Source organism: Zootermopsis nevadensis, unplaced genomic scaffold (assembly GCF_977971745.1).
Source record: "Zootermopsis nevadensis isolate Lab colony 2312 unplaced genomic scaffold, Znev_1.0 Znev_ptg000002l, whole genome shotgun sequence".
In the NCBI taxonomy this organism is placed as follows: Eukaryota; Metazoa; Arthropoda; class Insecta; order Blattodea; family Termopsidae; genus Zootermopsis; species Zootermopsis nevadensis.
This window is the reverse complement of record NW_028259134.1, coordinates 13,583,277-13,602,540: the sequence shown is the minus strand read 5'-3', so window position 1 is coordinate 13,602,540 and position 19,264 is coordinate 13,583,277. Positions and strand designations below refer to the sequence as shown.

Genomic DNA, 19,264 nt, shown 5'->3' with positions numbered 1-19,264 from the left:
CGGGCGAAATTGCTTTAGTTATGTTGACTTTGCTCCCCATTTCAGGATGTTTAACCTCAGCACAAGGGTGTAAAGAAGAAGAACTTTCGCTGAGATTTCTAGAGGGCGGTACTGAGGTCATGACAGACAGGATGTCGGATATTGTGGGGAAAATGTGAGGCTAGAAAGGATAATCGCTTGCTTTGATATCTTTATTTGCCTTGATACACGCAGAAGTAGTGACTAGGCAATTTCGTGCCACGAAAACTCAGTGTAAATCATTTCTAATCGAAAATGTCTCGTCGTGTTGTTGAAGGAAATTTAACGCAACTGGACTTCTCCGACTACATTTAAAGATCAAAGTGGTGACAGGACAGACCGACGCGTTTAGATATTCTGCTTGGACTTGTGGGTAGAAGCTATGGAGGCAGTATGCTCTCCGAAACGTCAGTATCTACCTGTAGGTCGACACTGCTCACAACCCAGAACAGCGTTAAATTCTCGTTGCTATGAGAACATTCTATTTCACACACCATTTGAGTTGACGCAACGAGTTTTAAAATTTACATAAAATAGTAACACTAGGACGAGGACTGTGACTAGTATAAGCGTAGTCCTGCTGCTGAAATTAACATATTCATATCAAAAGTGTAACATTTATGTGGATAGAGCAGCTGCTCTCACAGGTCGCATTCGCATCTGTCATCCGCTGAACAGTCATTGTGTGGATGACAGAAGAACACTCACTGTAACTACGTATCATTTGTATTTCCTTATTCTTGTCCTTTGTTTGCTCTCTTTCCTTCTTCCTTACCTCTAATATTTTCTTTACTTTTAGTTCCATTTCTAGTAAAATGAATTTCTTGTGAGTGATTGTACTCAGCCACCATATACCTTAACAGACGCTGTGAGTCTAAACAACCAACAATGTTAGAAGTCTGTTAATTGTTTATAAAAGTGCGTTCTTTTACAGAAAATTGACGTATGCATTTGCTTACGTTGACATGTGTTAAATTGTGATTTTAATTATTTTACCATGCTAATCAGATTGTTAATTAGCTCATTATCGTTTTTCTGTTTGTCTTCCTTTCCCAAATTATTTCTTTATAAAGGCCTATATTTAGTTATTTATTTACCCTTTCTTATACTGGTTTATCTATTTATTTTCTACTCCTTTCTGATTTTTTCATTATCTGTTATATCTTTCCTTCTATTATCCTCCGTTTTTCTTACGTTCTTCTTATATTTATTTCTTGTTTTATTCTGTGTTGTAACGCTTGTGTTCAGTTGCGAGATAATGAATCTTTCAGACATGCGGACGGACTTAGATTGATGTGATACCGTAGAAATACGAAAAGAAGCTGCAATTGTCGTGCTTCGTCAGCTGAAGAACATCATTTGTGTTCCTGGAAATTCTTTTTACTCGTACTTTACGTGGCGTGTACTTGAACGTTTTGTTTTTGTTTTTGTTTTGCCTAGAAACAAAGGCAATTCTGAGGTAACCATCCGTCTATCGTGACATCCCCCGAAGCGACCAGCTGTGACACCCATTCAGACTTCTTGATATCCATAAGCTCTTTACCTTGTTCTGAAACTCCTTTCTTATCTTTACTGTCTCTGTATTTTGGCCTGTTTTCTTCACATTCATATATTTTATCTTGCTGATATTTATATTCCCATACATAAAATTAATCTATTATTATCAGCGCTGGGAAATAAACAAATGTATATAAATGCTTGTGTGGTTGACCTAGAAATAGGCGCAGAAAATTGAACTTAATCCACTCATTCATTCATGGAGCATTCTATATTGAAGACTGTCAGTCCAACACTAATTTCGGCGAAGATTTGAACCGAATACCAACGGAATTTGAATAGGAGTGCTAACCACTACACCTTATCACCTTGTGAAGTGCCCTTTCTGTATGAGATCTGAGGTTCTGACGGCTTTGAAGATACCGATGTTAGCCGTCCTGTTAGTAGCGCCGTCCAACATGTTCTTGTACCCAACTGCGTTAGAGCCCAAAAGACCAATGTCGATAAGTTTTCTTGCTAGCAGATAACTGCTGTGAAATATTACCTTACACAAGTTCCAGTGATTCTGTTTGACGTCGCTAGGTTCTATTTTTAACGCTAATTGGTCGAACGTGCTGAGTGCTTGGACTTCCGTTTACTGTAGAGCAGGGCAAACGCAGACAGAAGGGGTTTATTTTCAACCAGCCGTGTAAGTATTTGGTCTACATCATGTGGTTTCTTTTCACACGGGACGTACTAAACTTGAAAATTAGAATTTCCTGTTCATTATTCCCCATTCATTTTTCTTTTATTTCCATTAATTTTGTAGAAATTCATATAGAGCGTTTTCCACGACTTCGCCAAATCTCACCTCACTTTCTGACAGAAGGAACACACACACCGAGCAGAATAGTATAGCGATTGCCACCTAGACTCTCAAAACACAGCCGAACTACCGACGATTATGAACGCAGCTTTTCATAGATTTTCTTAATATCTTCATCAAAATGAAGACATAATGGCGTCGGATAAACCCTGACGCTTCAATTTTGAATGCCACGAAATGTTTAATGCTTTTTAGTGTCTGTGTCGATTATTTGCTGGACGTTACATACTTCCCTTGTGACATTTCGTAACCTGCTGTTTATTACGACAGTAGCTTCGCTCTTCTACACAAAGTTCTTTGCCAGCTTTCCAAAAATTCCCTTCCAACATTTTCCATTTATCTACCCTTCTTGTACCTGTAGATTGTAATTAACCGTTGCAATGACACTTGAGCAACTTTATGCGTCACAAAGTTTAGTAACGTATAGAACATGTTGATCGTAAAGCCTGAAGGAAAATATAGAGTTGTTAACTGGCTGAAAACCGAACAGGATGCGGTCCAATGTGAACAAGGCAATTAAACCTTCACTTTACACACAAGAGGCGAATAAAATGTGACCAGCTAAGCGAGCACCACTTTCTGAAGGAAGTCTCCCTACCGTGGAATAGTGAAGAATGAAAATGAAATATTTTGGTCTGAACATATCAGGGGCCATTACATGAACTGCATTTACAAAAAGTAACATGCTCTTTTCTTGTGTCCATATCAGTTGAATATGAAAGTTGTCCTCCTCATGCTTCTGTACTAGCTCATCAAGTCTTAGTGAGAGGCTGGCTCCGCAGGTATCATTTCGGGCAAACTCGAAAGATTTTCTTTTGTTCTACAGCTTCCATTGAATGTATTTCCCTCGTTTTAGGCAGCATTCAAACCAGCGAACAGATTTCGTTCAGAGTTATATGGTAGACGTGCAGATAATGCAATCGGAACTAATTTAATTTGTGTGAATTTCGTTTTAAGGCAACTTTATTCCGACCTTTCAACTTTGCGTATACAAGATTATTTGCAGTTCTTTAAAATGATATGAGACTCGATACAAAGACTTCTGTTACAGGAGTATCTTTAGTATCGTGTATATGTTTCGTTCTATTTAATTCACTTAGGCCTATTATTAGAGTTTGACAAATTTTATTAACCAAGAAATTCAGCACTTCTGTTTGAATGCTGCTAACCATCAGTTTAAAAACAAAGTACAGAGATTCAAGGGGAAAACAAGACTCACGTCTCAAGGGCACTTTCCCCCTTGTTCTTACCAAAATAAATTATAATGGTGAACGCATTTATGTTGGCCTGAAGGTAGAAGTGTCACACTTTTTATTTAATTACTTTATAATCTTATTTGAAGTATTTGAAAGTGTCTTTCCACGTCTTTCATCAGTTGTGTTGTAGTGCAGTAACACAAGTTAGGTTCTGTGGGTTTAATCGTATTTTATGCTTTGTGTATTCATTTCGACCCTTTAATATTATTAATGAAATATTTATGAAATGCACAAAAATGTTTATATATTTCTTATATGTTGCATGGCCAATGTTGAATTTCGCTAAATTTCTGCTAATTCGTTCACAACAAAAATACGCTGCTTAAGATTTCAGGTTCTCACAGCGACGAGTGTGACAATGGCTGTCTTCCGAGATGCTGCAATGTATAGTCTGGTTGATATTGACCGACATTTCAGAAAAGCTGACCCAACGATGGAGGCAATAACCTTTTCTGACTCATCGGTCGCTATCTGCCAGACTACGCTGGGTAACATGCCAGAAGACAGCCATCTTCAGTAATGTGCTCGTTTAATAGTTCGGAACTGCTACTCAATGGTAATGAAATGCTCTAGGAAGAAATTGGCAGTGTCCCAGGACCTGAGATTCAGGGAGTCTTCAAAGTTATGTTAACGATTTGTATAGTTTATTATAGCTGTTTGTGTCACAGGTGATATATGAGACCCTCGTTGCCTTAGACCACTTTAACTCTCAGATCGTGGTTTGGAATCCCACATAAAGAAGGATGATGAGGCTTCGAGCTGCCATACGTAATCCTGTGCCTGTCCAGGCCTGAAGCAGACTGCCGGTTCGCCTCATCAGATAGTTTTGAGAAGCACTGGTCTAAACCACCCACAACTCGAATATAAATGTAGCCTTACACCTTGGGTACGGAAAGAGATCCTTACAGACTTGCAGAAAATTAAGATGCGAGCATTAATTTTATTTAATAAAAGTTGTGTGTGTCGTATAGGTGGACATTAAATGCTAAGAATACTACTTAGAAGTATAGAATTAACGTTATTGAAGTAACGATGCAGTTTTATGGACAGTTACATAGAAAATTATACGTGTAAAATTGTGTTTCATGTTCTGTAGAAAATGTCATTTTCTTGTCTTAGTCAAGCATCCGTCGGTAGGAGTGTCCTCGAAGAAGAGCCTTAACCTCAGGCCTGAAAGAAGGAAAATCTGTTAAACGTTTTCTTGCATTACTTTAAAGGGTGGTGGTATTTTACCAACAAGGAGTCCCTGATCGGAATTTTTAAACAAATTATTTTGCTGAAATGGTTTCCTGGTTGTTGGATCTTGTGAACCTCAAGTAACGTAGTAACACAATGGTACAGCCTAACACATAAGAGGCTAGAAGTGTTTAATGTGTAGAATAATTATTTTGGTCTTTGTTCATAGTTTACTTATAAGTGTCATTTACATTTCAGACAGAAAATGTTCTAGATGTGAATCAATTATTGCCACAAACCTTCAGACAACATAGCCTTTGTTATTAATTAGGTTAACAGATTATGATTTGTATAGCACGTGTTTTTAATAGCGTAGTATTTATGTTGCGTCAAAATTTTTTCGACTTATGGATAATTAAATCAGGAAGGATATGTAGAGAGGTAGCAGTGATCTGTTTCAGGGTACTGTCCCATTATTTTGTTTGAAGAATTCAGGTAAAGTGTTAAAAACCTTGAAAATATCTGTCTTCTGGTTTGTTGCGCTGTGTAGTCTGGTAGATGTTTACCAACGTTTCAGAGGTCATACTGCCTTTCGTGTGGTTAGATCCTAGAAAATTTAAATGAAAGTTTTCAACTAGGGGCCACAGCTGCAGTAGAACTACCAGAGTTCTTCCAGCTCTGATTAAGATACGTACACTTTGATGTTTGTGTACAAGGTAGCTGACAGCGTCAGTGGGCTGAGAAGGGAAGGCAAAGTTCACAGCGCAGTTCCGTTTCCGTTTAAGTTCAAACTTACGGGTGATCTCTGCAGCCGATCGATGTCGAATCATTCGGACAGTCTGGTGGAGGAAGACAAATTGCATCATGGTCCACCGTCTGGCGACTGCATACGTTTCAGGGCATGACTGGCATTTGTGACCAACTTGTTGATTGATTAATTTTGCACCAGCATAAGATCACTTTGTAATGTCACGAAATGTTTAAGATGCTTTTTTTACACCAGTTATAATGTGCGCGTGACTCACTTTGCTCCCGTGTGGCATTTCATTAACTCCCTTTGACAGAACTGCCTTCTCTTTTGTTAAAAAACATTTCCTCACTTTAATCAATTATTTTGCAATACAAATTAAGGTGTAATAATTTTATCGTATTTTATATGAAGCCCTGCGTATTTAGGTGTATAATTTTAGTGGTCAGATCGTTGTAGAGTTCGCCACAATAATGAAAATATTTTATTGTAGAGTTTGCCACAAAAATGAGAATTTCTTAATACATCGCGTAGCCGTTGTTAAATGTGCTAAATTTATGCCAACTCGGTCGCAATAGAGGTATGCTGGGCGAATTTTGAAGTTTTCACAGCGACCTCTATGAAAATAGCTGTCTTTAGAGGTACTAGACGGATATTGATCGACGTTTCAGTGGAGCTTGCCGTCTCCATCATCAGCTTCTCAGTATTTACCAGAGTACGCGGTGAGATTTCCCAGAGCGCAGCCATGTTCTATAGCGTTGCTGCTGTGACGGTCCATAACCGTGACGTAAGTAACGAAATGTTTCGAAGTAACTTAGTGCCGACGTGGGACCTGAGATTCGGGGAGGAGGGGGGGTCTTCAGAGTTATATAAACGTTCTTCATAATTAAATATAACTGCTCTTATCACTGATTTATAACAAGGCTCTCGCTGCCTTATATGAGTCGAAAACTGGGATCATGGATAGGAATCTACTTCAAACATGGATCAATCTCCGCGCTGCCATACGTAATGTAGGTCCAAAAAAGTTAAAATCCACTCAGTGGTCTTTCGAATTGTTTTTACCATCCTTTGTTAAATTTATTCTTTAGAACAAAGCATATATACAATTTAAATATAAATATAAAATTTGCCTTTAAACTTTAGGTGGCACTGTACATGTTAGGTTGTAGTTCTATAGCAGGCTATACAAGATTGTACTTTACCGAAAACAACACGATTTAGGGCTCATAGGTTGTTTAATTATTAGTTGTTTCAAATTTATTCGTTTCTTCTCTCTCACTTTGTCTTTCTCTCTCAGATTTGCTCTCCTAATAGATCCGACTTTTAAACTGAAAACTTTGGGTTTTACTGTGAGAAATGTTTAATTAAAGTAATAATAAAAAGTTCGCATTTCGATGAACATGTTAAGAATGTAGCCATTAGTCCAGAGGATGGATTATTTCCGCATTACAAAATATGCTGAACCAGAAAAGTTTTAACACAAAGCTAATATAGCCCCAGAACTCACCTCATGTTATAAAAATTTATATTTTTCATTAAAACAAATTTATTAAAATAAAGCCCAAACGCTTGAGGCAAAGACAACCACAATTTAAGCACAAATGTCGCCTTAACGTTAGGTAGTTATTACAGAATGTTAAAGTCTTGAAGAAAATTAAGATGCGAACATTAATTAAATTTCATATAAGATATGTGTGATATACAGACGAATATTAAGAATATAATTAAAAGTTTATAATGCACGTTGTTGAAGACAGGGGACAGTTATGTAAACAGTTGCATGCTTTGTCATTTAATTATGCTTCATATTCTTTAGGGAATTTCGGCTTCACTCTCGTGTTTTATTCAAGCATCTCCGTAGGCCTGTCGTCGAAGAACATGCATAGGACTGGAAAAAAACAGAAGAAAGTCTTAACATTTTTATGCGACATTATTAAAGGGAACATGTCTATAAAGAATACGGAGTTACTTTTCGGAATTTTCAAACAAATTGTTTGCGTGGAAAGTTTTCTGCGTGCTGGACTATTTTGAATCTCGAGTAACAATCTAAGTCAGGGGTACAATGTAACATATGAATACTAGAAAAGTGTACTTTACATGTGTGCATACTTCCCTAATTCTAAATTTAATGCTCTATGGACATTGATGTTAATTTACTTCAGATGAAGGTGTATTTTTGTTGTACTAGCTATACACATTAAATTACAAAATATTTTCTTATATTCTTAAATATTGATAATATTCTAAAACGTTTCGGATTGCAGTTTGTGACCATAATGAATCGAGAAACAGGGCCATCGATAACTGAATGAAATACCTGCTGTAGTATTCAAACTCCCTTGGACACCTTTCAATATTAGACTATTTAAGCCTTGCCTTTGAACTGGTTTTAGAGGTTTCCTTAGGAGAAAGCCTTCTAAGTATCTTTGCTTGTCCATTAATATACTTGAAGCAATAGTGAGTCCTTAATTGTTCTCAAAGGGCCAATGTTACGTAGTGTAACGTAATATAATTTTAAAATACTTCTTTCCGTCAGCAGCAGCGAATTAAATTTGATACTGACTTGCATCAAGCGCAGTTTGAGTTTTTAAGGTCCAAAGTTCTTTAAATATGGTCTTGGAATGCTCGAAAATTGGGGTTTATATTCCTGCTTGGCTGATGAATTTTAAATATAAGAAGGTAATCACTTAAATATATTTTTTTATTCTATCTCAGGGGCATTCTTTTACACTTTAAAGAAATAAAAGTAATATCTGTAGCATTTCGTGTATTACTATTATGGAAAATGAGTATCTGCAGCCGTTGTATTTTGGTAGAACGGAATAAATTTGGTACGTTTCTATTCAAATATGATAAGACTACTTTTCGACTTTTAAAATCAAATATTATTTTTATCGTTTTGGGAAGTTGTCTAGAATTTTTTTTATTAGTTTTCTCACCTAATTAAATCAGTTTGTCTAAGTTCAAAGAAAATTTTTAAGTGATTATAATCAAATATCTCATGTTTATAACAAATATCTAAGGTGATGAACTTCACATAAAGTTGCCGTGTGATCTTCGTGTTAACACTGTTAAACCAGTAACCAATTCGGGGGGGGGGGGGTCCATACTGTAATTAATACTATTAAATACCTCTACATTTCCCGTCTTCTTAGTACTCCACACACAATACAAAGTTCATTGACTGACATTTGCTCTGTCTAAGAAACCCAACCGAGTAAGTGCTGGTACTCTTTCATCTGAGGTCGGAAACGAAGTTACGAAAATGATCTGTTCTCTTCGGAATATAAAATAGTGGATAAAGTACAGAAATCCACTGATACTAACAGCATAATTAGTGTTTTACTGTTTTAGTATGGTTATTATTGTCGTGGTTCCAAAAATTGTCTGTATAGATTTGATGGTCAGGTTGAAACAATCTTGAGTATACTATGATCCTGTCTTCACAAGTAAGTCGGGACCTGAAACATAGAATTAGGAAATAACTTTTCAAACAGAAATTCAGTAAACATTTTATGAATTTCCGTTAGCTCTCACTCTTCTTTACGATAATGAAACATAGATGTTATCAGAGTTTAATGAATCAATCTATATTACACAATTAGCGTAATATATATGAAAATATCTAGTAGAGAGACACGATGTTAATGAACACGAATGTTTTAGCCACAATGAGGATTTAAACTAAGATGAATTACAGTCGTAAAATTTTTAATTTTAGTTTGTCATGAAGATTATACTCTTAACATTTTAAGCAATAACTGAAATTTGATAATAACTCAATAAATGTTTGAGTTTCATTAAAGCTATACAATTTTTCAAGGACGACTTCGCGGAAATTTCAACTTAAATTGAAAACCTACATTTTTAGACATATTTAAACCTCTAATAAATCCGATCCATCTATGTGCTCCGTTTCTGCAAGTTCGAATATAAAAATCATTGAATTTCCTGTAGAAAAGTGTGCATTTGATTTATGTAATTTGTTTGATTACTGCAGACTTACCTGTTCAGAAATATAGGTCCACGACTTTCACAATTTTCACCTGTTACGCCGACAAAATTACAGGTACACAAAGTTGTTTCCAATTGTAGTAAACATCGTGATATTGAAATCTGTAACGTCACTACTGATTTACTCCATGTAACATTGCCCATTTAAACTTTATCACTTCTACTTTGAAGTAGCTAATAGGCCATCCAGTACAAACGCTTATATGTTTATAAGCCATAACTATAGACAGTATTAAAACGTTTTATTTAAATTTTTCAGGGAAATTAAATTCTTGAACAGCACTATATTGTGTAAGTTATAAATAATTTTAAAAAGCCTTCAATGTCTTTATAATAACTAAATAAGTAAGTACATAAGTTTAAAATCCGAAGTCAAAAATGGTTTCTTCTTAAAATATTCCAAGTTATATTCATGTATATTGTTCCTTAAACTGTACGCATATAAGAATGTTATCGAAAACTATAAATGTTCATTCTTGAAGTGATGCATCATAGATTTGTTTGAAATTTCAAAATATCCTTGTATGTCTATTTCTTGTAGCATCCGAACGATAGAAATTATAGTCAGAACGCAAATAAATAGCGAAATAAAAACAAACTTTGTGATATCCGACAGTTGTAGAAATTTTTGTATCAGTTCCAAAGCTAACGTGATAAACAAAGCAACTATTACAGCTGACAATATGTTCAATTCCATTTCGATGTCCGTGTAGCTAAACTTCTTGATTTTAACTTCTGTTCTATCACTAAACTTCTCTGCTTGCAACAGACTACACTGTCTATTCAAAATCAAAGAATTCCACCACCGAACTACTGCTAACTGAAGGTAAGGGTATTTCTTCTGAAGTAGGGGATGGCTTTAACTCCTACCCCCACCCTTCGTCACCTTCTATTTCTTTGTAGACGAATCTGATTGGATTTTGATTTCATTACGGAATGATACAGCCACTTATGTTTCAAGATACGTCTCACTCTAAAAAATAGAGAGGATGCTTTCTCACTTAGTTTTAAAACTTCTGAATCATGAAGATCACGACTATCTTCAAATAGGTAAGTTTCCAGATAACTATAACTTTAACTTTAATACAATGGTTAACGATTTCTCCGGAATCGGCATTTATTTTTACAAATACGTAAATATTTATGTATTGCCAAATGAAGTCATTGCTTGATGCAGACGTTAGTGACTGGCTTTTGACAACTACGCATTTGTACACTCTTTTCCAATTGAAGGTTCCACGTTCGAATCTGAAGATTAGACAATTTTATCTCCTCCTCCAATTTAGTTTCAGTCTTTTGACTCCCACACGCTTTCTGTATTTGTTATTGTCCCTCGTCGAAAAAACCTGACCTCAAGTCTTTATACTTGTGTCGCTGTTTTGATTCAGATTGTCCAGTGATTGAGAGTAGCTTCTCCTATCGGACCGAACAGAATAGATGTCCCTGCCCCATACACGGGAAGACGAAAATGGACCCTGTTTTAGAAATGTCGTGTGCATTTTAACCTTGGACGATGGACAAAGTCCAACAACCTAAGAAGCCCGACCATAGACAATTTTATTTTTAACAAATGTATATTCGCAAGCGTTTTCAATATACTAATCATGCAGAACATGACTTAGTATGTTGGCCCGTTGTATTCAAGACCTGTCTCTTTAATATATCCAGAATCCCCTTGTATCAACCACGGATCTCATTCGTGTCGCCATTGAAGCAATTAAAGATCGAACATAACGTTAAGACAAAGCAATTTTGTTCTTAATAGATCGTCTATACCAACTTCATTGCGTTTCGATTGTTGCTTATGCCTTGTTATTTGAGATGTATTATGTGACGACGACTTGGAAAGGCTTTCGTGTAAAATAATACGCATGTCCGTCAGCAGAGCGTAACTACATAAATATTACGTACATACAATACATGTTTTGGCCCTTCGGGTCATAATCAGGCATTTGTTTAAAACGTGTACGTATTTAAGACTTCAAATTGCATACTGATTTCAGCCAAATTTTTAGAAGAGTATGAATCCATGCTTGTGATTGCTTTGCATGCCCTTAAAATGACTAAAATTATATTTTTCATGAAATGTTTTACAGCAGTCTCCTAGTTAAAAATAGATATAATGTGGAAAGAAGTGACGGTTCTTTTAAGGTAATATCTCGGAGGAGATTGCTGGAATAATAGTTCAGGAAAAGAAGCTACGAAGAACCTTAACCATGATAACTGGTAGTAGATGAGATCTGGTTGTGTTAACAGGATATTTCATTAGCATAAATGCTATATAATCAAACGTTCTTCACGTGCCGATAGACCTACCTGCTTAGAAGTGAATGCCCACAGTTTTCATGGTTTTCACTTGGTACACCCACACATATTTCTTTTTCCATCTGTAGTTATCTTCATTTATCTTCACACAGTATAGACAATGTCGTAATCATTGTGGCATTTTAGCCTTCAGTCTTTTCCTCTATGCAGCATTACACATTAAAAACTGTATCACTTCTATTCTTAAATGGTTAATTGGCCAAAGACTTCGTACGTTTGCGCGTGTTTAAATAAAACTTATATAGACAGTATTAAAATGTCTTCTTTAAATACTCATTGATGATAATTTTCAACATCACTAAACCGTGAGGTATAATTGTATTAAAAAGTATTTAATGTCTCTAAAACCACTAATAAAATTTGTAATCCAGATTCATGAATTGCTGTATTTTAAAACATAAGAAGTTACTTTGATTTGTATTGTTTCTTAAAATGTGGGCGTATAAGAATATTATCGCAAATTACAAATCTTTATTAAGATTTGTTAGATACGTTTTAATCTTCTTGCGAGCCTACTTTTTCAATCATGAAGACGATAGCAATAAGAGTGGCAATGTTCACAAATACTCTAAGCCAAAGAAAAGAAATCCTTTCCGGAAAGTGCATACATCTTGTTAACAGATACAACGAAAATGCGAAACACAACCCTGAAAATATTGCTGTAAGAGTGTTTGTATTCTCGTCCATGCTGCTGGAGTTCTTGGTTTTCCTGTCCGCTTATCACTCACTCTTCCCGATTGCGGTAGACTACGCTTCCAGGTCGAAGTCAAAGAGTTGCGTCTGAATGTAAAAGTAGTTTCTGAGGCGGCATTAGGGGGGGGGGGGGGTAGCTTTTACTTTCATCCCCACCAATCGACAATTATTTCTTTGCAGACGAATTTGATTTGGTTTCTGGTTTCATTACGGATTGATACTGCCAGTTTCAATATTCCAAACACTGAAAAATGGAAAAGAATTCGTTCCTCCGTTAGTTTTACCAGTTATAACAAATACAGTACTACCTGCGAGACATGCATGACACCAAAGTCTGGATCTACTTGGGCGAATTTCCAAATATGTAAGTTTCCAGATAAAACGTGAACGATACGTTCAACGTTAACGTCTGCTCCATTCAATTTTTAATTCATAGTTAATGATCTGTTGCCAAAATAATTTATTTGATTATCCTCAATATACTGAATATCTTTCTGTGTTTGATACGGTGTCGAGAGACTTACCTGCTCATTAAAGGTGGCCCACGAATTTTGTGATCTTCTCTCGTACATTTATAATTAACTCACAGACAAGTTACTTCTATCTGACGTTCTTTACATCATCTTCCACACGGTATGTATGTCGTCAATATTATGAGATTTTAGTCTTAAATATTTACCTCTGTGCAGCATTACGCATTTAAACTGCCATCACTTCCATTTTAAATGATTAATAGGTCGTAGACTGCATGTACTTATATGGGTATAAGTTAGATATATAGTCAATACTAAAACGTCTTCTTTAACTTATTAAATAAAATAAAATTATCCAGGATATCTAAACTGTGTGAGGTATACATGTATTGAAAACTCTTTAGCGTGTTCAAAATTGCTAAACAAATCTGGAATATAAATTTAGGAATTTCTTCGTTTTAAAACATTCCAAGTTACTTTGATATTTACTGTTCCTTAAAAAGTAGACGTATAAGAATATATCTCAAATTATAAAATTTCATCCTTGAAGCGATTCACTGCAGACGTCATTTGTTCTCTTGCCCAAACGGCAACAACTATAGCGAGGTAGTTTAAAATTATTGCAGTCAGGATAAACACGATCCTTTCCCGCAAATGTATATATATTTTTAATAGATACAAAACAAATGCGATACACAATCCAACACATACTGCTGTGAATATGCTTTGACTATCGTCCATGCTGCTGAAGATCTTAATTTTAACTTTGCTCCTACCACTGAGGTCTTCTAGTTGCGATGCACTGTACTGCCTGACCAAAGTCAAGATTTGTACCACCAAATGACTTCTGTCTGAATGTAAAAGTACTTCTTGTTTGGCTTTTATTTATATCCTCACTCCTTGTCACTTATTATGTCCTTGCAGGCGAATCTGATTGGATTGTGATTTTATTACTGATTGGTAGAGCCATTTGTCAGTTTCTAGGTATCTGACACAGAGAAACGAAAGAGAATTTGTCCCTCCTTTAGTTTTGCTTCTGAATTACAAAGATAATCGGAAACTAGTTGGAAGAAATGAATGAGTTTGTATCTATTCCACAAATATTGAACTAAGTATTCAACTTAAACATCAATAAAACGGTTAGGGATTTCTACTCTGTCATTACTCCGAAGTTAATCGCTTTATATTTACCTGATTAAATGATTTTGTTATTTTATGTATTTGTGAACACATTGTTTTAAATTCTTTATGATTGGCGGTTAATGATGTCATTGCATGAATTACGCTTTGGTTGCTGTCTCTAGATAACGTCATAATTTGTATTTACTTCTTTACTTGAGATCTCAAGACTGTCCACTTAGCACCGGGTGCGTCACAATCACCTATGCAAAAAGATATATGCGTTTGACCTGAGTTCGAATGGACTCATTGCACTCATTGCAACCTTGCATTCGTCATGAGTTGGACGTGCAATATTAATACACAAGATGGCGGCTAAGCGCATCAGTCGGAAGTATTGTGCCAGACGAAGATCAACAGGACATAAATACAAGTGAGTGAATTAATCAACCGAGATTCATGGAATGAATTTAAATTCCAAAGCTAACACTTTAATTGATGTGCCATATAATAAATACAGTGCAAACAACGAATAAAACTATTATTTTGTTTATCTAAAACATATAAAATCATGCATACAAACAAAACTGTTTACACTTTGAAAAACCAGTTAGTGCCAAACTCGTTTCTACCTGAAGAGGTCATTATCAGTGTCAAAAACATTTATCTTTTAGTCTGTCTTTTAAATCAAACAATTTATAAGACGATGGTTTGTTATAAAGCGCTGAGCATAAAAAGGTCGCACTTTATGAAACCATACTTCATGTAATACCACGCTGAACGTTTACATGAATTTACATCAGTTACGACTTTCGTGTGCATTGGCATGTAACGTTATCCAAAGGACGGTACTTGCATCACGGAAGATCCGAGTTCGTGGTTCAATGGTTGACACTGCTGTTTCATACTCGGGAGGTTTCGGTTTCGAAACTCGAACACGAAATCGGCGACCTTACAGGTTTTTCATTTGGTTTTCCTCGGTCCCTGTACGTAAATTCTGGGCTAGTTCTTTAAGTAGGTAATATATACTTTTCTCCACATCAGTTCCAATTCATCATTTTCAAATCATCACACCATTCGACGGTACATAAGCAATGAAATTGAAGAATATTTTTTTAAATAAATAATTGGTCGGCAGCTGCACAGTTGATTTCGTTGTTCACTTCCACGTAACTTGACCGCTGAAAGTTGTGTCTTTATTATCAATAGATTTGTAGTTACGTTTTTTCTGTAGTGTGGTACTGACAAATTTGTAGGAAACTTCGTATATAGGAGAAAATAATATGTGCTTTGAAAATGTATTATGAAAATAAGAACGGTTGCGAAGTTAGAATTCGTTAGCATGAAGGCTCGTGAATTATTAATATTGAATATGGAGTTATAAATGAAATTTGTCCGAAGTGTGGTTGGTAAAGTAAATCACCAGAAAAGGACAGTATATGTAACGAGAGATCACGTGCTATTGTTCGTTTGATTTGTTAATGGGGTTTACGGTGGTGGATTAAACTGCCTCATGAATAAGTCCATTGTCAGGCTCAGGTATTGAATAGTCGGGTTCTGTTGTCAGAATATGACAGTTACATGTTTAACAATTCATTAACATATTTTTATTTTAGAATATGATTCGCAGATTTCTATAAAATTTCATTTGGAGTGAGCCCAGGTTCAAACGTTAAAATGTCTTTTTAAAGTACTGTTCATATATATGAAATCTAAAAGTTTCACTTTTTTACTTTGTCTGGAGATAGGGATTAGCTCTATATATTGGGCCCAACAGAGTAGGTACCTGAAGACGGAGATAGAGCCCCATCTCTGAAACGTCGTCTTCTATTTTATTGTTTTACTAGACGATGGAAAATATCCAAGGAAATTTTTATTCAAATACTGTTCATATAAGTTTATTGATTGTGTTTTGTAAACAGCAAACGGTAACCTTCTTCTTCTAATGCACCTTAAATTTTGTGCTCATTCGCTAGTCAGTGAAATCTGTGAACATTCAATGAGCAGTATTTAGATACAAGAATATTTTAAATGTGATCGCTGTTTCCTTTTTTTGTTACGCTAGAATATTTCCAATTGGGTGCGGGTCATAACGCTCATATACGACGTGCGAATCCCGCATTGCACAATTCTTGCTGATAATTAGAGTAAATGCAGATGTATGTCAAATGTCAAGTGATGAGTGATGGACACGTTAGTTAGTCTGTTGCTTATGTTTTGGACCTTCGCACTGGTTAATCACGAACTATATTGATTTAGTTGTTATATATAAAGGCTCTTTTCATTAAAAAGCAAAGTAAAGTGAAGTTTGTTCCACTATACGCCATGTAGGCGTTTGGGGTCAGTGGAGGTATAGCTCCTCTCTTCCTTGACCTCAGCACTAGATGGGGGTGAGTGGTCAGCATCACGTCCCGGCCGGCTTTACCCCCAGGAAAGGACCCCGGTACCCATTGTAGAGGAGGCTGGGTGGGCTCCAGAGCCGGTCTGGACGCAGAGGCTAGAGGAAAAATCCTCTGCCTCCGTCGGGGATCCAACCCCGGTCGTCCAGCCCGTAGCTAGTCCCGGCTCATCATTAAAAAGCAAACTCTACTGATTTACTGTATAACTGTAGTTAGGCCGTGTATAAGCTGCTGTAAAAGTCGGTCAAATGAAGTAATTTCTTTACATTGCAAGTGAACTCCAAAGTTAAAAGCGGAATGATCAGAAAAATTTGCATAAATGTAATAGAACCACAAATAGTTGCTTATCCCTTTTTAGACCAATGTGGTAACATTTTTCTTTCGACTGACACTAAAAGTTGGAGTGTAGTAGTGGGTTTCCTGTTTTGTATTGCGGAGTTGTCAGGTTTGAATCTCGGTTAGGATATTTACCTCAAATTTTATGTAGCTAGGTGTGTCGTGGTTTACCCCAGTGTCTAGAAAATGTTATATTAGTAGGCTGTTCATTAAAGTAGGTAATACCGTTTCCACATATTTACTCTTCGAAGCACAATTGAAACAATTATATATATTACCTGCTTCACTATTCAGTAAGTCTGCATTTTGCGTACAGTGTTTTTATTATGGATTTTGTACTTATCTCAGAATAAACAGCAACTATTTACCTACATAGAATTAACCGTATTTACATTTGTATTGGAGACGTGTTGTGTTTTCTTTGAGGTAGTAATTGATATTTTCAATATTAATTAAATAATTTTTTGTGCTTCCGAGAGTTTATGGTTAATGCCAGCTTATGTTCTCAGATGTAGTCTTTTTGCAAACTAAGGCAACAGATGCGGCAATATTAAATATACCATAAACCATCTTTTATTTGATTTGCGCTGTGGGAAATACCCAGATAGCAGTGAGACGTCATGACGTATGCACTTCATTCCTCATCTGAAATTCAGTACGTTAAGAGATTGTGTAGTCTGGAAAGGTTGAATAAATTATGAAATGAGGGAAATGTGGAATGGAGGTATGGACTCCAGTGCTGCAGCCTATTGCTGTATTCATATTGAGGGTAATAAAGGCTCCGCGATAAAACTCAAGATTACAGTAAAACCTGGAGTCCCCCGTTTTTGTTGCAGGACTGTTTTATTAATTATGAGCTCGGCATTCTGAAGTACTAATGATGGCGATGATAACAGAAATAATAATTACAACAACAATAATAATGAAGATTTCTGTCTCCTTGGTTGTTGCGCTGTGTAGTCTGGTCGATGTTAACCAACGCTTCAGAGGTCATACTGCCTCCGTCATCAGGGCGATGAGTATGAAGATTTCTGTCTTCTGGGTTGTTGCGCTGTGTAGTCTGGTCGATGTTATCCAACGTTTCAAGGTCATACTGCCTCCGTCATCAGGGCGATGAGTATGAAGATTTCTATCTTCTGGGTTGTTGCGCTGTGTAGTCTGGTCGATGCTAACCAACGTTTCAGAGGTCATACTGCCTCCGTCATCAGGGCGATGAGTATGAAGATTTCTGTCTTCTGGGTTGTTGCGCTGTGTAGTCTGGTCGATGTTTACCAACGTTTCAGAGGTAATACTGCCTCCGTCATCAGGGCGATGAGTATGAAGATTTCTATCTTCTGGGTTGTTGCGCTGTGTAGTCTGATCGATGTTAACCAACGTTTCAGAGGTCATACTGCCTCCGTCATCAGGGCGATGAGTATGAAGATTTCTATCTTCTGGGTTGTTGCGCTGTGTAGTCTGGTAGATGTTTACCAACGTTTCAGAGGTCATACTGCCTTTCGTGTGGGTTTAAACCGAGACGAAGATAAATACACAAAAATATGATTTAGTTCAATGGCACACAATCACTTAGACTACTCTGAATGGTAGAGATTAATTTGAATAGATGGGGGGATAATGTTAGGATGGATCCGGATAAAATACGATCAGGGCATGGCTTTGATTCATCTGACTCAGGATGTGGTCTGGTGGTGGCTGGTGTCACATGTGGCTAGTGAATGTGGATTTAAATGCTGGTTGCTGTAGCTTACATGAATGCATTGCCCTGGAATTTCTCAGAAAACACTAGGAACAAAGAAGAAATACCTCAACCAGTGTAGTCAATGCCAGATTCGAAGCAGAAATTTCAGAATATAGGTCATATTTATTACGACTATTCTATAACGGTCGATGTTACCATTATATATCCGTACTATCTAATCGAGCCACTAAGTCTGTAACAAATTTCTCGGAAATAAAACTCCAAAGACGTGTATAAATGATATAGTGCCCCTCGTACTGGAGGAAAGTCTATAAACCCTCTGGAGCATTTATATCTTCTGTATAAGACTTTCCGCAGAAATTTTACCCCAAGTGCGGAGGAGGAGCTGGATCGAGAAACGAATTTACCTATATCTAACAGAGTAAATGAGTCTGAATAGGGTAAAACTTACCTCCACTCACCATACTTCTTGGCAAGAATATGTCTGCACACAGAAGAAACTTTCAAGGTTATAAGAATAGTTTTTGTTGTTATAATGCCTAGTAGGACTGTCCCGCAAGGTAATAATGTCGGAGAAGTTGCCGTAGGTTAACGGCGAAAAAGCCTATAAGGTCGTGTGTATCTTCTTTTACAATAAATAAAC

General features: G+C 36.4%; 1 protein-coding gene and 1 long non-coding RNA gene across 16 annotated transcripts in view; one reads left to right on the top strand and one right to left on the bottom strand.

The window, feature by feature from the left end:
• SK (small conductance calcium-activated potassium channel) overlaps positions 1 to 19,264 on the top strand; it is a 349,222-nt gene that overhangs the window by 145,780 nt on the left and 184,178 nt on the right. The window contains exons 1-2 of one of the 10 annotated variants that reach the window (XM_022077941.2): positions 12,819 to 12,959; positions 14,409 to 14,620. The exons of 7 other annotated variants lie outside the window; for them this stretch is intronic. The gene's annotated coding sequence lies outside the window, so the exon portion shown is untranslated. Of the gene's footprint in view, positions 1 to 10,564; positions 10,628 to 12,818; positions 12,960 to 14,408; positions 14,621 to 19,264 lie in introns of those variants that run through there. 2 more of the 10 variants (XM_087350057.1, XM_087350053.1) reach the window with 2 other exon arrangements.
• LOC110836600 (uncharacterized) lies at positions 6,616 to 13,946 on the bottom strand. 6 transcript variants are annotated; one of them, XR_002545370.2, is made up of 5 exons: positions 13,120 to 13,933; positions 11,894 to 12,839; positions 9,570 to 9,679; positions 8,696 to 9,024; positions 6,616 to 7,451 (listed from the first exon to the last, which is right to left on the bottom strand). It is a non-coding gene; the product is annotated as an uncharacterized LOC110836600 (long non-coding RNA). The 6 variants fall into 6 exon arrangements; XR_002545372.2 differs by lacking the exon at positions 9,570 to 9,679 and having other exon boundaries at positions 13,845 to 13,946; XR_002545369.2 differs by lacking the exon at positions 9,570 to 9,679 and having other exon boundaries at positions 13,120 to 13,932.